The sequence below is a fragment of the Strix uralensis genome, chromosome 8 (genome assembly GCF_047716275.1).
Source record: "Strix uralensis isolate ZFMK-TIS-50842 chromosome 8, bStrUra1, whole genome shotgun sequence".
Lineage (NCBI taxonomy): Eukaryota > Metazoa > Chordata > Aves > Strigiformes > Strigidae > Strix > Strix uralensis.
This window is the reverse complement of record NC_133979.1, coordinates 18,605,789-18,631,663: the sequence shown is the minus strand read 5'-3', so window position 1 is coordinate 18,631,663 and position 25,875 is coordinate 18,605,789. Positions and strand designations below refer to the sequence as shown.

General features: G+C 36.4%; 1 protein-coding gene across 14 annotated transcripts in view; it reads left to right on the top strand.

The window, feature by feature from the left end:
• ZNF644 (zinc finger protein 644) overlaps nucleotides 1-25,875 on the top strand; it is a 78,148-nt gene that overhangs the window by 29,205 nt on the left and 23,068 nt on the right. For 9 of the 14 annotated variants that reach the window (XM_074876471.1, XM_074876466.1, XM_074876464.1 and 6 more), the window contains exon 2: nucleotides 18,389-18,440. The exons of 2 other annotated variants lie outside the window; for them this stretch is intronic. The gene's annotated coding sequence lies outside the window, so the exon portion shown is untranslated. Of the gene's footprint in view, nucleotides 1-13,023; nucleotides 13,129-13,152; nucleotides 16,106-16,183; nucleotides 16,636-18,388; nucleotides 18,441-25,875 lie in introns of those variants that run through there. 3 more of the 14 variants (XM_074876469.1, XM_074876467.1, XM_074876470.1) reach the window with 3 other exon arrangements.

Here is a 25,875-nt window from a genome sequence, read left to right as displayed (position 1 = left end):
GCGTTAAGATGCTTGTTTTATTCTATTTAACACTAAATGCTAATGTTACAGTTATTTTAAGCCAAATTGAATTAGTTCCCTCTGTGCTCTGGATTGTGACTACACTGTATTATGTATTCAGAGATTGGGAGGAAAATCATTTAATAAAATGAGGTTATAGCTGAACAATGTTGCACTCACTTGAATTGACTTTGAGACTGGTTTCAGTTGGCATAGCCTCCAAAGCCTGATTCCTTCAGGTGAAAATAGTGTCCACCCAACTTCAGAGTATAAAGAAATCCCTGGTGAAATAAACCAAAACAAGTCTATCCTCTCTAAAAATACGTTCACCTGTCTTCTTGAGCACTCCAAATATAAGCTGATTTTTGATAATATTTTTCCTTGCTGCTTTTTTTTTTTTTTTTTAATGTGGATGCAGACTTCATATAGCTACTGGGAAAAGAGCTTAAGATAGCCAAGGAAATTGTGAATGTTGGTCATTCTGGCTGATATACATAAAGATATTACTGGGTTAAAGGATTTCATGTAGTTTGTAGTATCATGACAAAATATCCTTTTCATGCTTAATTTAAAAAAAGAAACACATATGCTTTCCTGATTGTATACGTTGTGTCCCTTAAATCAGAATTTGTGTCAGTTAATAGGAACCATTCACACAGGCAGTGATGGTAGAAAAGTCATGCCCACGTTGTTCACAGAACTGTAGAAAAACTTCTTGATAGGCAAGGGTGTGAAATTGTCACTCTGACTTTCCCAGTTACGTAAAAATGGACACAAATACAATGCATCTCTACAGTACAGTAATACTGTGAGATGTAATTTGATGCCCAAATCACAGCTGTCTGTCAAGAAAGACTGTGTAATGAGTTTGCATAAGCTTCTAATGTGTGGGTTTTTTTCAAAAAACTGAAAAGAGCATGGTAGTCATGGGATCAGTCATGTTACCTAGTATGTGATGCAGTGTCACATAATGAGTATTTCGCCTTGGTACAAAGTTTACCCAGACTTCTATGCTATTTACTCATGAGTGGTATTGCTTCATTGAAGGAGAGCAAGCTTTTTTAAATTTAAAATTAAAGAAAGAAAATAATCCCAGTGAGTATCCAGTTGTGCTGCATTTCTGTCACGGTTCAACTGTGCACAGCAGCTGTTACATTGATAAAATGTTGCAGCAATGCCCTTATGTTGCCAATGAGGTTAAAGGGAGGGAAAACAGTGGCTTAACAGTGAGTATGCATTTTTTTGTTTTGGGTACAATAAATATTAACTAACTTAATATTTCTGAACAAACTTGATAATGCAGAGAACTCTCACTCCAGTAGATGTAATTGTGATACTCTTGGTATGGGAACTGCTGGTTTCAGATGTGGCTAAATCTAGCTACTGGAAATTATAAATCTCTAGTTGACATTTATTTATTGATACTGACTGCTTAATCTTACATATAATCAACTAGTTGAACGATGATGGGATATTTAGTAATTCAGTATTTCTTGAAACGTAATCCAGAGGATGCGAAGTTCGTGCTTAAATCAGAATAAAGGTCAGATTGCTGGGGCTTTGGAATATTTCAGGCCTATTGTTAGTGTGTAGTAACTATTTTCAGTATGCTTAACATTGCATGTTACTTACCATACTTATAAAAGCACTGGAGTTTTGGAGACTCTTTGGAGTACAGTCTTACTCTTTTCTGAGTGAAAATAAAAAAGGTAGAAGTTGCAGTCTGAGATATTTTCAATCAGATTATTTTTTTTATAAAGGGACATTATTTTATGAATATTTGAAGGATTGTATTTTTTGTTTGCCTTAAAGGAGTACTTGATAATGTTGGTGTCTTCACAAAGCAGCTGGAGCAGGGGAAAGGATGCATCCTGGGAAACAGATGGAAGGAATTACAGGTGCCTTATTGATTTGTCCAATTGTAGCTGAAGACAGGGATCGAGATCATGGTAACTTTCCTGTTTTCTGGGTCAACTGTTAGCACTCCCTTGTAAAAATACTTTCCACAACAAAGTGATAGAACACAAGCAAAATAAGGTGCAAGGTATGTGTCTTGTATAGTTTACCTTTATTTATAAGCTTTTACCCAATGCATCCTTTTTTAGTTTGAGTGAAAGAAATGAGGAATTCCTTAACAAATGTAGTCACTGTAATGTTGAAAAGTAGTAATGAATCCCTCCTGCTGGCCTCTTCACAGAATAGTAATTCGGTGCATTGATAGCATGAGTTGTGCTTTATCCCATCTACTTCCCCAGTGTGGCTCTTTTATGGAGACAGGAATGGGGGTTTCCACCCAAGATTTCTTTCCAGAAAAGGCATATGACAGGACGTCAGGGGACTGCTTTTGGAAAACTTAACTTACGTCTGCTTCTAAAGCACGGCAGCTCTGAAGCTGCTCCTTGCTGCTGCTGGTAGGAAGTGGTGGGTATCTGTTTCTTGTCTGGCTGTAGTCAGTGGGGTGATGGGTGGTGATTATGGTTTATGGTTTTTTGTTGTGTTTTACTGCTTTTCAAAGAGTGTTCTGGTTGATAGGTTGCTCTTATTTTTAACTTCAGGTTTTGTCTTCTTGAGTGGTTGTCCTCTGAATATTTTTGCTTCTGATTCCACTCAGCTCTCATAGGAGCACTACCTATGTGATACAATTCTTGAGGACTAATTTTGAAAAAGCCCTTTATGTTTGTTGCTGATAATCTTTCTTCATCTTCAAATGTAGGCACATACAACAGTTTTGTGGCTATAGAGTTTCAGAAACTATCTCTACTATTAACTTAATTTTCCAAATTTATCTGAGTCAGAAGAGGCAAGTACTTTAATAGAATTTATATCCTAAAATTAGGCTCCCAACCACCAAGACAGTGGTTTTAGGTTATTGAAATGTTTATTGTATTTGTGATTATTTTGTTTGCAAGGAAACCATGTATTCTTGCAGATGTGCTTGAGAGCCTTCAAAGACACTAGATTCTGTGTTCCCCTGTGATAATTGGTGGGGAGGAAGGAGTAAGGGAGTATTTTTTCCAAAAGCTGCTTTTTTTGTTGTTACTATAAGTTGGTTTGGTATTAGAAACGATATTTTCAACATAGGACAGCCTTTGCCTGAAGAGTTCCAATATAAATAACTTTTTTCACACAGAAGTGCTGCTTTCTGTTGTTTTAATACCGTGGTTGTTATGAGTGTGTCTTCTATGAGAAAGTCTTGATTGTATGTGCTATCACAGGGAGTGGGAAGTGACAATTCTGCAGCTGGCTTCTGCCATCTCTCTCACAATGAAGTGGTTACTCTGTCCTCTTCTGCTTCCTTTTTTTTTAATATATTGTTGTCAGTGAAATCACCTAATCTTTTCTGTTCTTGAGCAGCACTTAAAAACTGAGAACCTGTGGCATGTAATGAAAATAACTGCATTGTATACAAATTATAATGAATGTTAGAACTCTGAAGTTACTTTAAAAACAGGTTTTCATCTTCTGAGAAGTTGAGAACAAAATACTAGTTAGTGCTCCCTACTCAGGTACTTGCTAACAAAGAAAAATTTGTTGTGGCAGTTTTCTTCTGGGGGGAAAAAGGGGGACGATAAGTTGGGGGGACATGGATGGTGATTTAACCTAGATAAGCTGTGATGCAAAAATTTAGAGGCTTTGGAGCAATTACAGAATGGGAGGAAGTAGAGCTTATATGTCTAGTATGCAAACTGAACTGAAATGCTGATGAAACTGAGGTGGAAAGGTTGCTTGTGTGGTGTATAAACCAAAGACAACTGTAGATACTGTCTATTGTATATTCTTTCTACATCTATATTCTTTGGGGAAACCTCTGAAGGTTTGTTTTGTCTGTCTTGTTTTCTTTTAAGTGCTCTGGGATAGTGATTGTCTTTTTCTGTGTCCTTATAAAGCCTTGCATGTATTGGACGATAGTGACACATGTTGTGGTGAGAAGTGGTAGACTTGCTGATGAGCTCCTTTAGCGTGGATTCTCACAGACCTTTCTATTGTTAGTGTTTTGAAGTAAGGTGGGTGCATCACTAGTATTCAGTGTCATGTTCTGTAAATGACAAGCCCCTGTTACTAGACGTTCTAGGTGGTGAGACTTACTGGGTAAGTTCACTGTGATTCTCACTGCTGTACATGTGGCTAAAAGTGCTGGTGGAAGAGAGAGGTCGTTTCTTTCCTGGTGTGTGTGAGGCTTGGAGAGGAAGAGGAACAGCTTGTCCAGAACAAAATTTTTCCCCAGGTCTACCTGGGGCAAGTACCTTACTGCAACTCTAAGATTGATGTTGCTTTTCACAATTTTACCAGCAGTAATGTGCATTAACAGGCACAACGTATTTCTGCACAAGGGAGAGAACCAAAAATAGAAATAATACTTGGGAGAAACCGTTCAGGTTCCTATATAACTGAAGTGTCACACTATTTCTAAAAATATCGTACAGGTACTGTGATAATTCATTTTTAGAAATCTTTTAGACACTAAAACAACTTGGGAATTTGCCTTGCATTTTTTAGTCCAGTGAAGTTCTAGCAGAGGTGAGCAGAGAATATGATGTGCAAGAGGTAGTCTAGCAAGGATTTATGTCAAAAACAAACAAATAAATAAATTGCAATATTATAGTGGGGGGTGTGTGGTTTTAATCATTGCAGGATTTTTTGTGGGTGTGCACAGTTTATGTGTGTTGCTTTGCCTATAGATTTTTATAAACATTTATATAGAGACAGACAATTAAAACAATCTTTATTGTTTTCCAGTGTAAGAGTATTGTATTATGGAACTAAATACAAAGTTCTAATTTAAGGCTATATTTAGGGTAACATATTGACGTTAGTGAAGGTGTGAAGACATCCAGGTTCTGTAGTCTCTTCAGAAGTCCGCAATGTCCATTAGGGAATTAGAGAGATGAGTTTATATGCTTGCATAAAAGATACTGCAGTATCCCAGCAGAACATTTCTTCATGTCATTTGGAGATTAACGACGAGTTGGGGTTTTTTGTCTGTTAAGCCATTTAGAGAAAAGTGGGTTTGTTTGACTTCTGCAAGGTGATCATTTTGATGATTAGAATGTCAAGTGCCATTTTAAATGGAAGTTCTATTTAATATATTTCAAATAACTTGGCTTTAGGTTCATCTAGTAAGCTGGTCCTGAAGCATGCTGATGCATACTATTTTCAAAGGATGTAAATATAAAGGAGAAAAGATTAATTAGTGATCCCTTGTGTTGTGGTTTCTGTGATCATCTTAAAACAAGGTCTTCTTCCAACTTAGTATTATTAATACTAGGACCCAGGGTGATTTTGTTCAAAGTAATTTCTCTGAGAGTTCACTTTTATTCTGCCAGTTCTACCTTAACTTTTCTTTCAGTTTTTTAAGTCATCTTCTGGAATGCCATTTTCAGCAGGAGAAAGTACACTGGTTTTTACATTCTTGAGGTTGTCCTTTTTCTTCATGTTCTCTGTCACTGTAGATTCATTAGCATTTCTTCCTGACCTTAAAGAAGATTTTAGCATTCAGAAATGAAAACCATTAATCAACAGCTTATTTGAAAGAACACAAAAGTATTAAAACATTACCTTTTGTTACCAGTACCTTTCTATTCAGAATTCACACTTCATTTTTAATAGGACAACCCTATCAGTGTAAAAAAAGAGCCAAAAATAACCAACCCAAAACAGAAAACAACAAAAAACACCCCGAAACCCCCTGCTTTTTCTTTAGTCTTGCCTTCAGTACAAATCTGAATGTTTTAGGACTGCCTATACCTCACAAAAAATTAAAGACACAAATATCACATTGTTTTCCCCTAAATATTGTAAATTCCCAGCAATTTTTTGATAGGTTTAAATATAGTCCAGGAATAGATTTGGTTAGGGTATTCTGAATTCTAATTTTGGAAAAGTTGACCTGTTCTGTGCTGTAACTTCCTTTGTTTTCTGTTTTATTTGTTCTCTGAATTTTCTTAAGTTTTGTGAATCTGGGGATAAAGACAGCTTATTTCTTAAATTAAATTTGTAGTAATACCTTTTAAGAGTAGTTCATGGCTCTTATTTTCTCTGAAGCTGTTTAAAGTTGATTAGGTGGGAATTGAGTGAGTTCTGAGCATTTTTATCAAAATTGCTCTAATTAAGTATGCTTCTATAGGTTGTCTGTGAATTTAAGGAAAAGTTCCTCTCTCTCTCCTTTAATCCCTTTAAACCAGAAGATTTCACATTCATAGATACTCTATAAGCATTTAGTGTTGATTATAGTTTCTTCAGTGTTCCAGTCAAAAACAAACATTAAATACTGGAGCTAACTTTGAACATCTAACTTGTTTGTTTACAAAATTACCAATAATGAACTAAGATAGTAGCTCTGGGGCTAGTCAGTAGGCAAATAGTCAACCCTATTTATGGGCCTAAAAGTAGGCACAGAACCTCTGTTGATATAGGTGACTTAAGTTTTTGAGACATATTAGTCAATATCTGTGTGAATTTATGAAGCCTTTGCAGGAGGTATTCTGGTGGTCCTTTTGTTTTAACTGTGGGTATCCAAGACTGGCAAAGTTTCCTTTATTGTAGGTGCTCACTTTCATTTGTTTTAAGAAGCTTTGTTATTAGCACAAATAACAGAAGCTGTTTACTTGCTAGAAGAAAATGTTTCTGTCTCAGGGTTATGTGCTTTTTAAGGTTCAAGGGAGATGTGGGAAACATACACCTTTCTTTGCCTCAGTTAAAAAACTGTCATCTGTGTCTGTATTCTGAAATGGAGTCATGTATATGGCTTGTGCCAACTGTGTGTATATTTATTTTATACTTTTGATTTTATGCAACCTTAGTCCATGCAGATCTGGTTCTTTTGCACTATCCCTGTAATCCAGTGTGAAGCATATGAAACAGGTTTAGAGTATATGTCTTGTCTCTTCTGTTTCTTGGGCTACTTCTGAAAGTTTGGTTTGGTCAGGAAAACTGACAAATAAAGTGTGTATATATATTTTTTAGCACCAACCGTCTAAGGACAGCCAATGGGCTGGATATGCGCGGATGAGGATAACCAATGTGGCATGCTTTTTGCTGCTGTCTTTTCTGAAAATCTTGTAACTTCTTTGGGGGCGTACCAGAAGGATGCTTTCCTGTGGCCAGATCAAGGGTATTGACTGCTGTAACTGATCATATGACAGAGACATCAGCATTTTTATCATGAGATTAGTATTTCATATGAGTAGCAGTGTATGTTACATGAACAAAATGGTGGCAATGAAGTGGCCAAATACATGCAATGTAATTAAGTTTCTGTTTTGTGTTGTGGCAGGTATATTGTGGCCCTTAAGTATATTTGTTAAAACCTGTACGCCCTGCCTCAGTTTATTGGTTGCATTATCATTATGGCTAGCTAATGGAAACTGGGCCATACCAGATAGGTATTTGGAGATGTGACAAAGCAGTAAAAGTATACTTTGCTGTGTATATACAAATGAAGAGAGGTAAGTCTCTTCATAAAACGCTGCTCGCTTACACTTGAAATCTCAGATATCTTATTACTAAAAAAGTACAAGTTGGAATGACTGAGTTTGTCCATTGACTGTCATGTGTTTGGAAGAATTAATTCAAATAGTAAAAGAATCAAAGATTGAAAGCTGTTGTCCAGTTGATGGCTAAGCAAAAGGAAGTAAACAGTGGAACAAAGTCCACAAGCATTTAAAGAGTTCTAGTTTGAAGAGAGAAGGATTAATGAGGCCTTAACCTTGAAATAAAGCCTGCCTAGGACTACTGCACCTTCTTGCAATCTAACATGGAGACTCCATAGAAGTTTATTAAACCATGTAGAAAGTAGACCTCAAGGTGCTGCATAACTTGGGTAGAGAGACCTTGGGGTACATCTTGAGAATACCTGCTTCATAGCAAAATGCTTTTCATAGAATAATTTTTGAGCAAATACTTAGTAACTTTACAAAACACTTGGAAATTATACTATAGGAAACAGTTCTGTATGGTCATTAAGTGTGTTAGTAATAAAACTTGTGGACACTGATTGAACACAGGGACCGTGAATAGGAGCTTGCTAATGAGACATGGATGTTGTGTCAGAGCTGATCTGTGGTTGTGGTACTGGTGATGTATGGCTGGTTCGATGGGAGTGTTGAAAATGCTAACTAGTGGTCTCAAACTACATTTCAAAGAGATGTGTGGAGGCATTTGCCCCAGTTTGCTTGCCAGGTGTGGTAGCATAGCCTGGGTGGTTGTAAGGTGTGGATTGTTCCTATTTAAAAAAAAAAAAAAAAAAAAAAAAAAAAGACCTAATGCAAAGATATAAAAATAAACCACAAATGGTTTAATTGTGTTGCATTGCTACAGCTTATCTAAAGTAGGAAATAGTTTTTTCCTCTTTCTGTAGGTGATGGACAATGTTGGAAGCTTAAATTGCCACCAAACCAAGAGTGAATACTGAGTAGCTCAGTGAGGAATGGGTTTTTACTTATTTTAAAAAACATTTTCAGTAGCTATTAAGGTGGTATATAATGGCTTCATCAAAAGCCATCCTCTGTCATAAAAAAAGCAGACTCCTGCAAAATGAAGGAAAGGCTTTACATTGGTTATGTATATGTGATTCCCCAAAGTGACCATTCATAGATTATAAGTAATAACGTGTATACAAACCCAATTAGAGAGCAGAGTGTTTTGTAGCTTCACTTCAAATCTGATAAGCAGTAGTTGAATCCTATTGTATAAAATCTATGTATATTTGATTTGGACAAAACTATTGCAGGAAGAATGCTGATACTGGAATTTATGTTTTTAGGTGATTGTTTTATGTGATTATTTTCTTCACACTGGAACATTCATTGTAGTGACATCTTAGTCCTCTGATAAGCAAGCGGGGTCTTTGGGAGTTAGCAGTGGTGTTTAAAGGCGCTAATACTCCAGTGTGTCTACTCTGTCCTCTGCTGGAGGTTTCTGTCATAGGGATATCAGAATAAAAGGTCTCAGCCACACCAATTCAGAGTTCAGCATAAACTTAACCTTCATTTTAAGCTTAAGCCCTTACATATGAGATATTTATTACTAGTTTATAAGCAGAGGTTCACAAATACTTATGGAAATCTAAGTGTGCATAAAATCTCTAGGAAATTTTTGTTAGATTTTACATTTTCACATGCATAGAAAATACACTTCCTCTGAGGCTCTGAACAGGAGATTCCCTTTCCTGCCGTGGTCTACGGGAAGTGTCAGAAACACTGTCTAGACAGACGGCAGCAGGCATTAGAGCTCGTGATCCCAGCATAGCTACCCATTCAACTGGAACAAACTTGTGAGGAACTGAATTTGGACTTAGGATCCTGTTTTGTAGGGGGTATTTATGCACTAATACCAGTTCACTATTTCCTCTGGTTGCTGTTACAAATGACAATGTATTTATTTCACTTTCTTGTTAGTGCCCTCCCACCATTGCTTGCTTTCAGACTGTCATGATACAAGAAAGGGAGATTTTTTAAAAAGAAGTTAAAATAGTGTCATTTATCACTAATTTTGAGCTGTAAGATTTTAGGTTCAACCTTTTTTAAAAACTGCATTGCAGTCTTAAGAAAGCCAGGAAAGTGTTTCAGGTGGTGTAATTTTTAAGACTGCAAAAATGTAGAGGAGGAGTTGGAAATGAATGTGTGTGCTAGTTTTGTCTTAAAACAGTTTTCTAAATACAGAAAATTCAGAGAGATGTCAGTCTACTAAGAAATTGCTTTTGGCTACAGCACTTTGATTTTGTAATCTGTGATCTGAGAAAGGCTTCTGTGTGGCTGCTGTCAGCATAATGACCAAGGCTATAAGCTTGCTACCTGGTAATCTTGTCTTGGGCAGTGTTCTGAGAGCCTGCAGGTTAAAATAATGAATTGCATTGCTGTTCTTCTCTTCCAGTGTCCTGCAAACTGTTTACTCTCCTAAATGCAGAGGGGTTTTTTTAAAAAGTGGACTGCATAGTGTTATATTTTCATTAGTGTAAACTGAAATTGTGTCAAGTTCAGCATTAGAGAATACTGTTAGGTAAGTGCATTAGACTGAAGAAGACAGTCTAGAGGGAGGTATCTGAAGTATGTAGCCAGAGAGAAAACTACTGAGCAGTTTGCCGCCTTTGGGTTTAAACAGAGATTGCAGGAAGGACTGTTGGCTTTGGAACAGTGTTAAAGCTGAGAAGAAAATGGCTACCAGAAATCATTGTTGCTACAGTAACAACATGGCTTGACTATTAATGTGCTGCTTTAACTACTATTAGCAATGTTGTGCAAGATACTGATTTCAGGTAAGTGTCTTTAATGGGAACAGAGATTTAAATCCACTTAGATATTAACAGATATCATCAGGCTTGTTCTTTTAGAATACCAATCTATTTATTGGAAAAAGTGATTTCCAGTAAATATTTTTAAAAACCTAATTACTGCTTTTCCTACCCAAAAAATTGCTTAATGGTTTTAAATTGTGTTAATAAACATAACATCCTTATTAAAGAACTTGCAGAAAAAACCTGGTACAGACTATTGATCTCTTGTGATAATCTTTTTTTTTTAAAAAAAGAGATGCTGTTTCACAAAGTAGTGGTATCTGGTAACATAATTCTGGCTTTCAGAAATTAAGCCCTTTTATTTTTTTTTTCAAAAAATAATTCAAAAGCAAAGCTTTTGTTTAAGATATTTTAATATTTTGAGTTCAAAATAAAAAAATACGGCCAACCTAAATCCTGTTCAGAGATTTATAAATAAGGATCTATTTGGGGATCTGCATTGTATTTAATTTTATAATGATGTAAATGTATGTATTGTGGAGTAAACTTTTTGCAAGTTATTTTATTAATAGGGATGAGTGCAGTTACATTGAAGAATTTCAGATGTGTGTAATGTGGTACATCAGGAAAGGGATATGTGAAGTGCAGTGAGTGTGTGAAGATTAATTGATGCGTGTCAGGATTCCATGGGTGGCAGATTTGATGGCAGGTATAGACTGACAACTGTGTCTGCTCTTCATCAAAGTCCCATATGTGTGATGTGTCCCATATACCTATGGCAGATCCCATTTTTCTGTAGTTCTTTCATTTTTGTGGGGGGGAGGTTTGTGAACTTCTCTGACAGATTTCCCGACTGAAAAGGTACCGGATTCATTCAGTGGAGATGGAGCTGATAAGTCCCCTGAACAGAGGAATATTTTGTGAAAGATTATTCAGTGGTCATTGGTAAAAATTAGAAGGCCTTTACTTAAAGCATACATCTTAAAATACACAGTTGTTATGACTTGGAATGCAAGTATCTGTACTTAAAATGTGGCATTTCTCAAGTAACACACATGCTTTATTTACTTTGATTGTATATATGTATTATTTTTATTGTATAATCTTACACCGTCCTTCAGTATTTTGTATGAAGCGGTCTTCTGACTGATTTCAGTGGAATCCTGCCTCATTTTCAGGCATATGTGCCAAATACATAAAATGCAGCTTCCAAGTTGTAGAAAAAGACATAGTATGTAAAGACAGGTCATTTGGACAATAGAATGTTGCTGCTTAGTGGTACGCAAAAGGGGATGCACTAATTTGATGGACACAACCTTAACTTGAACTTTTTTTATTCTTCTTAGCTTTGTCTCCTTCATGTTTTTATTAAAATTCTGTGGGTTTTGTAGAAAGGAGAGGATGACACTACAAATGTCTAATACCACTGCAGAGTTTGGTATTTTAAAAACAAACCTTGAAATGTAACAGGCTGTTTTCTTAAAATGAGCACATGGAAGGTGCTGCCTCAGATGTTTCTAAAAGCTTATTTTAAGACACAATATGCATGTTTTTGAATTAAGGCTGTTGGTTTCCTTAGGAAAGCACTTCAGAGAAGCAGCTTTCTGTTTTGAATTTCTGATTACTTAGTTTCAGCTGAGAAATTGTGTGTGCAAACTTGGACTAGAAATTTGTAAGGAACCATAATCAATTTCCATGAGATAGGCAAGATCTCATGTAACTGTTTCCTGGAGTGCATTTTTGCAGTGCTTACAGTCAGAGTGTGTGTCACTGTATTTTGGGGTGCTGTATGTAAAAGCTCATGTGATGATACTATGAAGGGATGTATAGTAAGACTTGAAGGAGAGAGTGATTCCATAGCTGAAGGGTAGAGGCAGTTCCTGCACAGGTAATGTATTGATGAGATTCTGCTGACGGTGTAATGAAAGAAATGTTCAGTGTCAAGGATGATGCCAAGGTTATGTACAGTGCCATTAGTAGTTGGGAGTGGAAGGGAAAGATGATGTCATTCTGTGCTTTAAGCTTTTCCTGGTTGAGGGAAACTGTTATATTTAAGGTATATAAATGAAGCAAATGAAGAGCTAGTTTATGTGGTCAGGAAACATAGGCTGAAGGGTGACTGAAAATGTACAGGTGTTTATTATACAAGTGGTATGTTGATCTGTAGCTTAAACTGGTAGAGAAATGATAAAGTGAATTATTTCTTTGAAGCTTATTGCAGTTCTCACTGTGAAGAATGCCATTCAATTCAGTTGCATATTGATGGACTGTAAGCTTATTTATTAAATATCAATGATAATTAGAATGTTACACCTCATCTTAGCTGGGGGGGAAACTGCATTGATAAATAACCTTCAGAAACAACGCATTAATATTTTCTCTTAACGCCCTGAAGTTCTAAATGGTTTCAGAACTCCATCTTTAAACCGATGCTTCAGTTTAGTACTTTTATGATGCCTTCATACAATTGTATGTTGATTACATACAAATTTGTTGGTTACATATTTACTTACTGGATAATGTATGCTCAAAGTAAACAGCTCTTAAATTATGTTTGTTTCCCCTTGCTTCTCTGTAGACATTTCTGTTTAGTGGTGGAGAGGATAAGTAACCTTTTGACCAATAAATGTGGTGTTGGTCCAGACTTCAGTCTACTAGAGTATTTTTCCCTCTAATGACTTTTCAATTTTTTGTAATTTACGTAATACAGATTTTTGAAATGATAATTAAATCTGTTGTGTTTTTACCATCAATTAAGTTAAACAAGTTCTTTTTTTGTTTTTTTGTTCAAGCTACTCTCTCTGACTACTTTTTTCCCTACTGTGATACTCCTATTAATGTTGCATTCATCTACGTGTAATCTTCTTGTTTGGACTGAAGTAGCTTCACAGTCTGAGGTATGATCAGTTGTGTTCATTTGCTATGCTGTCACACTTTACCTTGAAGTGCTTCACTGTCCCATACGGGGTGTTGTCAAAAAGCAAAACTTTCTCCAAGTAGAAAAAGGAGAGATTTCAACACTTCCTTGTGAAAGCCCTACCACAGCTTTGGGAACTGTGCATGTGGCTTTTAACTGTGATGAAGAGACAAAGAAAGAACTGTAACTTCTTTGAACTATTTTTCAGATAACTCTCAAAATCTAGCAGGAGATTCAAAATGCAGGAGGCAGTCTTCTCTCTTGCAGTTCCTTGCTTGCTCACTTTTGTTCAGTCGCTGCAGATTCTTTGAAGTTAGAAGCATCTCCAGTAGAAGGACTTAAATTTTGTCTCTTCATGTTGTGAAATATTAAGTTTTTTGCTTGATTTGACTTCTGGGTAATTCAGGCTTCAGTAGGATACCTGCACTTAAATATCACTTTGCATTAACCATTTCAGGAAGATTGATTGTTATTTTTCCTTTGCAAAACTAATTTTGGTAAATTTGACTGTGGCATTTTCAGTTGATTATGGTTGGAACAGCAGAGATTGAGCGAAGTTTTACAAATTCTCAAAGGGAATTAATTTTGTGATTTTAGAAAACCTTATGTTTAAATTCGAGTCATTATTTAAATTAATCTACACTGAATGTTAGTTCTAGATATTTGTGGGTACTGAATGTAGATTAAGCTATTTTTGTAGTTTTTAATAGAAATCAAAGAGCACCAAAGCTCCTTCAGCAAACAGAAAGCAGGTAACTGGTTTGTACAGACAAGGTCATTGCTGACTACTTGTTGGGAAAATGACAGTATAGACTTGTATTTAAAGAGCTTTTCAGCTGTATTGACTGATTTAGGAGACTTTTGTCAGCTAAGTTTCTGCTTTGTCAGTCCTCTTCTGAAATGATTCTTGGTAGTTGTGGGTACAATTTTAGCTGGAGCTTCTTCTGGGCTTCTTGTAATAGCCTTTTCTTGGAGTAATCTCTGCTTTCTACTGGATGTTTTTTCCTGCATTGATTGTTAGGATTATTAGATTCCTGTAAGATTATGGACATTTTCCAGAGCTGCATAAGATATTAGAATGAAATTTCTTTCTCCCCTAGTCCCCCATCCCCAGCTTTTGAATTTAGCAGATTTTAATGCCAGGACAGCAGGATCCTAGTAAATAAATGTAAATGCCACTCTCAGCCAAGTAATCAAATTTTGTAAGTCCTAGAAAGTACTTGAAGTCAAGACTACAGTTGCAAGCCTTTTGCTGTGTTTTTATGTTAAGCTGGTGAAATGGACTGTTTAGCCACAGCTTATACCAACAAAAATAGTTTGTATAGTATAGTTTATTCTAGCCTTTGTTTTTTTCTCTTCCTTCCTTCCCCCACAAGCAGAGTCAGCTATTGAGGCAAAAGCTAGTTTTGTATTATATTGTAACTCTCTTTATAACTTCTATATGAATTATGTTCCTGACTGCAGCTGTTCCAGGAGAAGGTGATGGTTAAAGATGGTTAAGTGTCTTTTTCCAGATAGATGCAGAAATGTCAGTTATCACAGATCTGTTAGGAAATAAGGGCTAAATAGTAGATAAATAGATCAAAGCTCTTGTCAGAATTACTGCAGATTTTATTTACTCATTGTGCCCCTTTGCATTCTACTGTTTCTCAAACTTTTTCCCCAGAGGAGGGGCATGTTATAGGAGATATCTCATTATAGCAAACAGAGCCCTAATAATGTAAATAGAAAGTGAAGAAAAGTAAATTTAGGCTTGACGTAAGATCCAACTCTAATGACAAGAGGAGTGGTTAGGCAAGTTTTGTGTGGTAATTGGCATTTGAACTCAGATTAATTGTCTTTATTTAAACCTTGTATTGTGAATGGCTATGAGCTTGATGCAAGTAGGATAAAATATTTTCTGCTATCTTCATGGATGTGAAAGTAATTCTCTTAGTTGTTCTTTATGAACCTGAATTTTGAAATGTAACTGTAATTGTTGTTTACTTGGAAAGCTGTATTGTGGAAGCTTTTGTAGCTGTTCTCTAGCTAGCCAGAAAGATTAAAAATTTTAACTAGTCTAGTGTGATTATCTGTAACAATTATTTTACAGCCTGTATATATAGCCTTTTGAATTTTTCCTCAAACAAATGCTTTTTGAGAATCTCTTTGTGTGTCTCTGTAGCTTAGATACACTTGAGGGGGGGTTCTGTCTCTGAGCAGTATCCACATACATGACTTTGTCATTGCATACAGACTGGAGAACTTCTGGTGCCTACTTTGGCCTTTTTGTGTGTTGCATGGAAAGAAGTATCATTGGCATGCTGCTTTTTTATTTTGTTGCTGAGCGAGGTAGTCACTGCTAGCACTGAACCAGCCTTGGTTCACATTTACCCCAGTTAGTGAGAAATGCTTGTGCTTTTAAGCACTTTCAGTCTATCTGTGTTTCTGTAGTATCACTGGGGGTACACTTGAGATATCACCTATCTCCACCATTACAGTGTTCTTCCACTTCCTGTTCTCCGCCTTTATCAGAACAGGCGGCTGCTTATTGGTGATCAGAAGCTTAACCATTTTGTAGCAGTCCTTGTACCTGCTCTGGGCCCCTTTTCACTCTTTGAATGGCAAGACCTCAAGGTGAACACCCTGTAACTACATTTCTTCCCTGCTCTGAGTCCCTTTTGATGCTGACTTTATTACCTGGTGAGGGAGAGTGGCTTTCATTCTCACTTCCTCTCCTGATAATGAGAATTAAGACAGGAAAATCAGAGCCAAAGCATTCTGTGATTTTGAAATCTTTGCCTTTCCCTGAGGAGTCTTAGAGAACTACCTCTCCTGGATCTGCTGGTATAGAATTTCAGGTGCTCAGTTATTCCAGATGTCAACACCCTTGAAATGAATAGTAGGTGTTAAGAGTTTGATTTTTTTTGTGCTGGAGTGAGACGAATCTTCCTTGACAGCAGAAAGACCTTTGAGAGGTGAGTGTTGGTTAAGTACGGTAGGTTGGATCACTTTAAACAGTGAGAGTTTCAATGCTATCGATAGTTTGGGCTAAAATCTGGTGTCTTGATGCAGATTGCATTGCCTTCATCCAGATGTTTGCATGCCACTCTCTCCCATTGGGTGGAGCTTTGAAGGCCAGTGGGTTTGAAATCCTGAAAAGGGGAGTTAATTCTTCAAGGCCCTTTGAAGTTTGTAACACAGGGCTGCAGTGGCCAGCCCTTTGGTCCTTCAGCAGTTTGCTTATTGATGAACTCTTTGTGAAACTTCTGTCACCTTTCCTTCAGCTGGACGATATCCAAATTATGATGGCCCATCTCTATTCCCTTCTCTTTCCCTCTGTGCCAGATGTAGATATAGAGCAAACCCAGATTTATACCCAAAGAGGTTTGTGAGCTCCCTGTGAATCAAAGAATGCTTAGATTCAAGAGTACTTCCATTTAAGTTTTCTCCAAAGAGCACATTCAATGAGTACAAGAGTACATGCCCTCCAGATAGACAGTGTAAGGTAAGACTTCCCATTTTATGTCAACAGAGTGAATTGAAGTAATGTGTTTCCATGTGTTTCCACTACTAGTGAGTAGCGGATTGTATGACAGCCTGCTGTGTTACCACAGTGATCTATAGTTGCCTGGGCTCAATCATTTGATGCAAAGATTCTGTCTGCACTTGAATCACAAAACATGAAATCTATGTTGAGAACAGTTACTGCTAATGTTTAGCTAATTGCAGTGTTCAGAAGATGCGAGAATTGCTACAGTGGTTGGTGTGAGATCATTTTGCATGGGGGCAGAGTCAATGATACAGTTCCTACTTGCAGTGAGAGAAGTGTTAGACTGGGATTGACTCTCCCCAGCCAACTTGCGCAGGTTTACTGAGATGTTTGGTTTAGTGCTGATCTTAGTGTTTGATAATGTAAAGCCTGCATAGACCTTCTTCCCCATTTTGGCTCTTCGTACATGTGGGGTGTATTTTGTAGCTTTACATTTATGTTCTGTAGCATATACAGTAAGACTCCACTACTGTTTGAAAATAACACTTTTGCTTCTCTAGACACATGCATATTACTCTAAAACCTGGCTAAAGAAATTTTTTTTCTGTAATACAACTTATGTGCGAAATGAGCATATGTTTTGAATAAAAATAGTGCATAAAGGCTACAGTTTAATGTGATAATTAGGAAATGATCCCAAGGTTAGAGGCTTGGAGACTTGTCTTCTGTTGCTTTATATTGCCCAGCAAGACTTTTTTGAAAGGTCTGTCTTTACTCTCAGTCTTTGTAATTTAGGCAGGTGGCTTTGAAACAGTTACAGGCTGACTGGGACTCAGAATCAAAAAAGCCTGTGTATGAACAAATTGAGGGAAGGAATCTTAAGCAGTATGTGAGGATAGGTATCTCTTTCAGAGTTAATTTTGTTGATGGATACATTAGTCTAGATATGAATAACCCTTTCTGTAAAGCTGTATGCTAGTTGTTATGTCTTCATTAGAAGTAGATCCAGTTCTGTGGAGGTGCTGTACTCAAATCCATTCTTGTTTTTGTGCAGTTTCAGTGACTTTCAGAGTCTCTTCCAAATGTTATATAGTCTGATATCTCCAACTAGGAAGTGAAAAATTTCTTTGTATAGTTAGTTCTGTTAAAGATCTGTGAGCAAAACTGAAATGAGAGCATTTAATCTGCATTAATCAGCTTTCATGAAGGCAAAATAAGTTATGATTTTTAAATGGGTCAACTAGCCTTAAAATAATAAACACAACTTTGTCCTAGGAAAAGTGAGGAAATAGTGAGGTCCAGTTTTAAAATACTCCAACACTCAATCTCAGATATGTTGATTGGTTTCGCTAAAAAGATTTATAAAAAACTTTCATTTATAACCGTTTTCTTTCTGTGCTTCATTCCCCATTCAGGGAACTTAAGGTAACTGACTTTGAAGACACTAGCAGAAAATGCAGCAGAGCTTTTCTTGACATGCAACTTTTTCCTCTCTTCTGCTCACTTAGTTTAACAGCATGTGTATATTTGATATGATTGCTCAGTGGATCTTTTTAAATTAAACTACCAGCATCTATGTTGTTTGAAAATTACATGTGTATTTGAGAGAAGACTGCTGGAATTTTGATATTTCTACCCTAAGACAAAACTGATGGAATACTTTTGTAGCTGTGAATTCCTTCCCTCTGTGCTTTGCCTGTCTTGTCTGATGGTCTAGAAGACAAGCAGAAATGACAGCTGTACAGTAAGTTCTTGTTTTATTTTGCAGGTCTGTTTTAATGTGGAAGTGGATCTCACAGCTTAATGTAAATCTAACAAAGGTGAGTGGAAGTTTTGGGGTTTGATTTTTTTGGTTGGTTGGTTTGTGGCTTTTTTTTCCCCAAATTCCTTGAATGCTTTAGCCTGTACTGCTAAACACTCAGAAAAATTGGTGAGTGAAAATTGTGTTGAAACTTGTATCTTGATTACTGTAATTTATGGATGTAATGTTATTTCTATGATACCAAAATAGGAACACACACCCCCCTAATATTTAAAATTATGATGATAATTATGCTTTTCTTCCATAAACTATTATAGTCAAAAAGCTATCAAGGCATTCTGCTAGCTGTTGAGAGCCAAAATTGTGAATACTTAGATGAATTTCATCCTTTGCATATTGTCCACCCGGTTTCAAAGTACTGAAAGAGTACTTTGCATTGTCAAAGCAGTGTGTTAGTTACACTTATTATATTAATAAATAACTGTGTGGGAAATTTGACCGGATACCAGCATAGAATTTCAAATTTTTAATAATGAAATTCTGTTTGTTTGGGGTTCGGGTTTTTTTCCTTTCTTGTCCTCGGGAAGCCTTTTGGCAGCTATCTGAAAAACAAAGTATATGAAGATTTACTGCTGGTACTCATGAGCTTAAGTGTCCCATTTGCAATTGCAAAGTGTTTGTCTAGGAAAAATTTTCTGTAACTGGCATTTCTCCCCACCCCCATTATTCTGAGAAAAAGAATTTGGGTAAGACCAGATTTTGTTTCCTTTCATGTTACTTGATATTCCACTTCAGGAATACTTTGAACTATAAAATTAATCTCTTCTCCATTAAGTTATGTGAAATATTTAACAAAGAGCAATTTGCTTTAACCTGTTTGAGCTTGAGTCTTTCAAGATTATCTTTAGGTAAGGCCCACAGTTTGTTAAATTCTTTGCTGTGGAGACAAGGCATGATGGACTCATGTGCACAGAATTCCGTAACAGACAAAAGCTGGCTTCTCAATTTTCCTGCTTGCTGTTTGACTAATATGACATCTTAGAATACAGCTGCTTGTGGTGACTTGATATTTTGAAGAGGTGAAAGGGAAATCCTGTTTACTCTAATGAGCTTGTTCTTAATTTCTAATCTCTGATTAATATGTAGACTTAATGTAGCTTTAAAAATGTAGTATGTGCATTTTAAAATAGACATGACCTGCTTTGTTTGTATCTTCTGCTCTTAAGACTTTTTTTAAAGCTACTGCTGTCAACATTAAAATACTGATTATAGCAGAATACTTTGTGGGAAATTTAAAATAATTCTTCTGTTCAGTGTTGTTCCTTTGTATAATGTATAACTGATTCAGGACTTTGATTATGAATTGTCTTCTGATCTATGAACAATTAAAAGTAAGCTATACTGCTGTAATATGCATATACTTATGCGTAGAGGATGTTTACTGCCTTAGCCTGAGTTTGCAGATTTGTGGAATGTGCTGCTTTGAGAAAAGGAATAAATATAACTCTGCAAAAGGAAATACTTTTCTTTATCTTTGGATGAGTATAAAACAAGAATTGTGGCTAGGGAGGGGACTTGAATTCACAGTAAGATTTAGATTGTTCCCTGTGCCTTCTAATGCTTTCAGTATTTAATGCTTACAGTTTATGTTCTGTCTCGTCTTAATTTATGTGTTACCTCATTACTGATTTAAATACAGAAAATTAGTTGAGAAGTCTGATATATAAATGAATGTGTTCTTTAAGCATGAAATCTTCTGAATGAAACTCCAAAGACCTTTCATCTTAATGGTGGTTAGCTGTGTATAATAGAAAAAAGCTGGTCTCTCAGGAGAAAGCCTGTACTCTTGCATACATAACAAGAGGATATAAAAATGTGTAAAAGAATACATGGAAACAGTGTAATGACGTTTGATCAGTATTGTTATTGCTTGGAGGAGATCTTGAAGTTCTGACAGTTCTGTAAAAATGACAACTGAATAGTCAGTAAATCAATTAAAATATTATGCATTATCAGGGAACAAAACAAAACCAAGAACAAAACAAAAAACAGATCTGTTTATTCAAATTTGTGGTGTAGCATAGATGTATTGCATTGCAATGTGTATTGCTTCTTGAGTACTAGTTTAGCCCTGTGACTGAAAAATGACATAGCAGAGCTGAAGAAGGTTCAGAGAAGGGCAGCAGGGGTGACTTGAAAGAATTAATTTTAGAGAACAACCTGCATTTCCCAACTGCCTCTGTCTTCTGTCTCCACTCATCAGTGTAGTGGCTGCAGCATCTTGTAGACTTCTAAACAATGAACTGAACTCCCACAACTCACTGCAGATTTGTCCTTTTGTGTAAGCTTGTCATTTAAAGCAATAGCTGAAAGTGTGATTTAATGATTTGCTCAAACATTTTTCTTGTACTCTTGACCAGAGTGCATTTCCTGATGACTCTTGATAGTGTGCTTTTCGTGTCAGTTTTCTTTGAGTAAAGGATTTGGGGTTTTGTTCTTCTAATTTCAAATCATTCACTTTCCTAATGCAAATATAAAAGGTATGATATCCTGATGTTTGGAAATTAAAAAAAAAAAAAAAATCTATTGCCAGTTAAAACCACACAGGTGTAAGATACTATTTACAGTGAATATGCTTCATTGGTATAACCATAGTCTTTGGTTTTAGATTTTCTGACTTCCAGACTACATCTTCTGAGCTCCATAGGAGGACCTATCTTGTTTTAAATATAGGGAAGAGTTAGGAACAAATAATCTTGGTCTCAAGGTGTTAACAGTATAGTGTGCCACACTTCCATGTAACAGGAAAGGTTACAGAAGGTAGATGTTTGTGTTGAGTTTCCCTGTAACAGTGTGTAGAGTGAGGTCAGATTTTAAGCATTTGAGATATCAGGCAAAACCAGAGTTGCTTCCAGAAACTATCTTGAATGTATTGAATATTGCTTTACCTAAAAGTAGAGCATGTAGTAAATAAATAATAGCACCACAGATGTTGAAGAAGGATAGGTTATATACAGAATTCTGCACGGGATAAATTTGAGTGTGTGGGATTTGTGTTTCTTTGGCTCAGACAGGAATCTCTTACCTTGTTCATATTATCCTGGTGGCATGAAGTTGAGTTTTCTGCCATTAAACCACTTACGGTGATGACTTTTCTTTTAACAAAAAAACCCCACCAACCAAACAAAACCCAGTTATTGGGGGAGTGACCTTATCTTTTCTTGTCACTTGGAATTATGAGTTTTCTCTGTTCATCTGGTTGTGTGCAGTGTCACATAGCTTTGGGTTTTTTAAAAACTCTTACTTCATATGTTCATCAGTAAGGATAATAACTTTCTCGAAGTTGACAGAATGTTTTTGTTCTTAATCTAAAAAGGTACAAATTTTTTTTTGGCCTTACCCAGCACTGTTACTTACAATCTTAATAGCTTTTTAACCCTTGGTCACTGAAAGAATATAGAGGATGATGAGAGCTGGTTTGCTGCTAAGGGTGAGCGAATATTACTAATGTAATTCATTACACCAAGGTTCTAAATTAAATGAGTAAAAGCAAAGTGTTCATTTCAGGTATTCTTTTTATAACTGGGAAAGATAGCATGCTTTAGGAGTCAAGAAATCTCTCTACATTAGCAGGAGAGACAATCTTAACATTTGTGATGCTATTAAAATATGTACAGCCAATAGTTATCAGCCAAAAAAACAAAAAGCATGAGAAATTGCTAGATGTGTTTCAGGTCATGCTGGATAAAAAGGATTACAACTTTAATATGATAGGAAATAAGGACAGAATTTTTCCAAAGTTGAAAGGTGTGTCATGCTCAAAGATCTAGCTCAGTAAAATTGGATTAAACAGTTCTTAATGTCATCTTTAAGAAAGTTGTACTGTACATCCGTTATGCAACATCATGTTGTCATGCAAGTTTTCATCTGATCTGTAGGACTGACACTTCAGGACTAGTTCATGCAGGTAGCTAACAATATAGTTTCATGAATTTGAGAAATACTCCTGTAAAAATAGTCAAATATACTCAACCTGTAAAAATCCTTCCCAGTCTGGTTGTGATCTTTACGTACTAACAAAAGTACATTGAATAACATATCCAAATAACAAGCTGGATAATTATACCTTCAGTTACTGAATTCACCTTTCTCTGAAATTTGGGATTATGGTAAAAATAAGACTTTGGTGCCATGTATTTGTAATCATTGGGGATTTGTGTAGAGTAATGGAAAACAGCTAATTATTAGAGTCAGTTCGTTGATATCTATTGGATTTGTATTGGAAGAAAGTGTTCTTTACTCAACTGCTCGCAAAAGGTGTCTGAACAAAAAGACTAAAATGCAGGAAAAACCTTTCTTTTAAATTGGAAGTCAGTTTTAGATTTGGATATGAAAAATCTGTAGGTTCTGTTTGATTAATTTTTAAATGTCTTTGTGTTAGTACACCATCACTCATATTTGGCTGGGGGAATGTTTTCAGTTCTGTGTGTTCTACACGTGGGGAATAATTAGATTTGCGTACAGAATTTCACCACCACTTGGTGGCAGTACCTGGCTTCAAAAGGACTTGTTTCTGAGCAGATAACGTGACTGATTCTGTAAAACTATAGGTTAAGGGGGAGTAGATATATTTTAAGAATTTTAAAAGTTAGTGATATGTTTTAGCAATGAAAATACTTTTTATTTAACCTACTGGAAGGATTTGCATTTCTGAGTCTCTATGGAAAATCTAGCTATCATGTCTAATATGTAATTTAAGATTATTTCTTGTGTTAATAGTATTCTCAGAAGATGTATTTAATGTTCCCCAGTTGAATTATTTTAGCATTTACTTTGAGCATTTTACTTCGATTGAGTCGTGTACTTCAAGTAATTTTAGAACATAAAATTTGCTTCATGGTAGTGTTATTCATAATGTTGTCTTTTGCAGTTAAATAGAAGACTGCCAAAGCTGCTTTTTTGCCTTCTGAAATGTTCTCTGCATTTTCACTTTTTTATTTATTGATATAAATTTTAGGAAAAGATTCCCTAGCAGACTTTTCTGTGAACAAAGGTAGTAAAAGTTTGTGCCCTTACTCACAGTTGTGCCTCTCAGCTGTGGGTCCCAGCCATTTAAGCTGGATCATGAAATTGTTGATAAAGTTTGAAAGGAGGAATGTGGGGGAGTGAAGGAAGGCAGGAGTTATTTAAATTGGTTTTGCTGCAAAGAAAAGTATAATTCCAATGTATAGCACAGTAATTTGACAGCATATGGCTCCATGTTGAGACTACTTCCTCTTCTCTGCAAGCCAAAATCTTCTGCAGTGACAGCAGGTCTTTCATTTTAGTATTATCCCCCATGTAAGGACTGTAGTGGTGAGACTAGAGCCTGGAAGAATGCAGGTACTTTCCTAAACATGTGCTCTTTGTGAAATGTCTTACTCACTGTGAGTGGAGTTATAACGGAGCATTGCTGATGGGAGTGGGTTCTATGAGGAGGAAATATTTTTTTCCTGAGAATCCAGCATGCTTAGGCCTCCCTGAAGTGTGACATATCAAGAAGGCATCTAAGTAAATTGTGACGTGGAAGAGGGACTCATCCTGTGGAAAGTCCTGAATTGTAGAAATACTAATAGAAAATGAGGTGGGACTTGGGAAATGCATGTTTATAAATTTGAGTGTGATGATATTATTTTATTTAGTGAGAGAACTCTGGAAAACAGGAACACTGGAAGAGAGATGGAAGGGAGAGGAGCATCAAATTATAGTTTTGCTATGAATATGTTCTGTATAACTTGGGATAGAGAGAATGTGCTTGTGCTATATACCTAATTATTTTTGTGTAATTATCTTAAGCTGCCAGAATTATAAATCTGGAGTTAGTGGTTGGAAATTTCTTTTTTAAAATTAAAATACTCTTTTGCCGATATTGCTGATATTTTGAAATGAAAGAAAAAAAGTGAATAGTCTGAGCATATGGAGCACTCTAAAGAGGAGTAAAGTAAGCGATGCTTGTGTCACAAAGTGTACTCTTAAACAGAATCACAGAATAGTTGAGGTTGGAAGAGATCTGTCTGGAGATCTTGTCCAATCCTCTGCCTTAAGCAGGGTCACATAGAGCAGCTTGTCCAGGACCATGTCTGGACAGCTTTTGAATGTCTCCAAGGATGAAGAGTCCCTAACCTCTCTGAGCAACCTGTGCCAGTCACTCTCAAAGTAAAAAAAGTTTTCCGTCTTTTCAGATGGAAACTCACATATTTTAGTTAGTACCACTGCTTCTTGTCCTATCACTGAACACCACTGGAAAGAGTCTGACTCCATCTTTTTCTACCTTCCCTACATAGAAACATACACGTTGATGAGATCCTACTGAGCCTTCTCTTTTCTCCAGTCTGAACAGTCCTACCTGTATCACCTTTCCTTAGATTTCCTCAGGTTGAGGAAAGGTTGACAGAGTTAAGAGAGATGCTCCAGTCTCTTTAATGGTCTTAGTGGCCCTTCTGCTGGACTCTTTCCAATAGCTTTGTATTTCTCCTGGACTGGGCAGCCCAGAAATGGACACACTAATCCAGATGTAGCCATACCAGTGCTGAGTAGGTGGAAGAATCACCTCCCTCAGTGTGCTGGCAACACTCTTAATGCAGACCGGGATAATGTTGCTGCCTTTGCTACAAGGGCACATTGCTGGCTCATGTTCAGCTTGCTCTCCAACAGGACCCCCAGGTACTTCTCTCCAAATACTTTGCTTTGTTGAACTTCATGAGGTTTATGTGAGTCCATTTCTTCAGCCTGTTGAGCCCCATCTGAATGGCAGCACAACCTGCTGGTATATCAGCCACTCCCCTCAGTCTTGTATCATCAGCAAACTTGCTGAGGGTACCTTGTGCCCCATCATCCAGGGCACTAACGAAGCAGTTGAACAGTGTTGGACCCAGTATTAACCCCAAGATACAGTGCTAGTTACTGACCACCAATTACACTTTATACCACTGAAAACAACCGTTAATTTTTTGGCAGCCTGATAAAAATACTGTTTGACAACAAGGATGGGAGCAGGGCTTTTGTTTATAGACTGTACTGAGGAAAAACTTCCTTGTTTTGTAATGTTGGTAGTCAATAAACTATTCATTGTATTGTGTGTAGATAAAAGCAATTTTTAATACCGTACTTGAGGCTTAAGAATACATGGTGACGAAAGAGAAGAAAGGTGAGAGTATGTGAGATTGACATAAAGGAAAATAATTTATCTGTGCATGTAAAAGTACTTAAGGGAACAGTTTTGGAGAGAAATATTGTGTATTACCGCAGAGCATTAAGTCTCTATTTTTCAAACTTCAGTGTCTCTTACTGGAATGCTGCTAGTCATTACCATGTATGTCTGAATTCAGAAAAATTCAATATTTGATTGTAGTTCTCATCTTTAGTAGAAACTAATGGTAGTGCAATTCAAACTAAATCTAGTTTTTAGTACTACTAAAAATCCAAACTATACAGAGAGCTGCAGGAATGTGGAG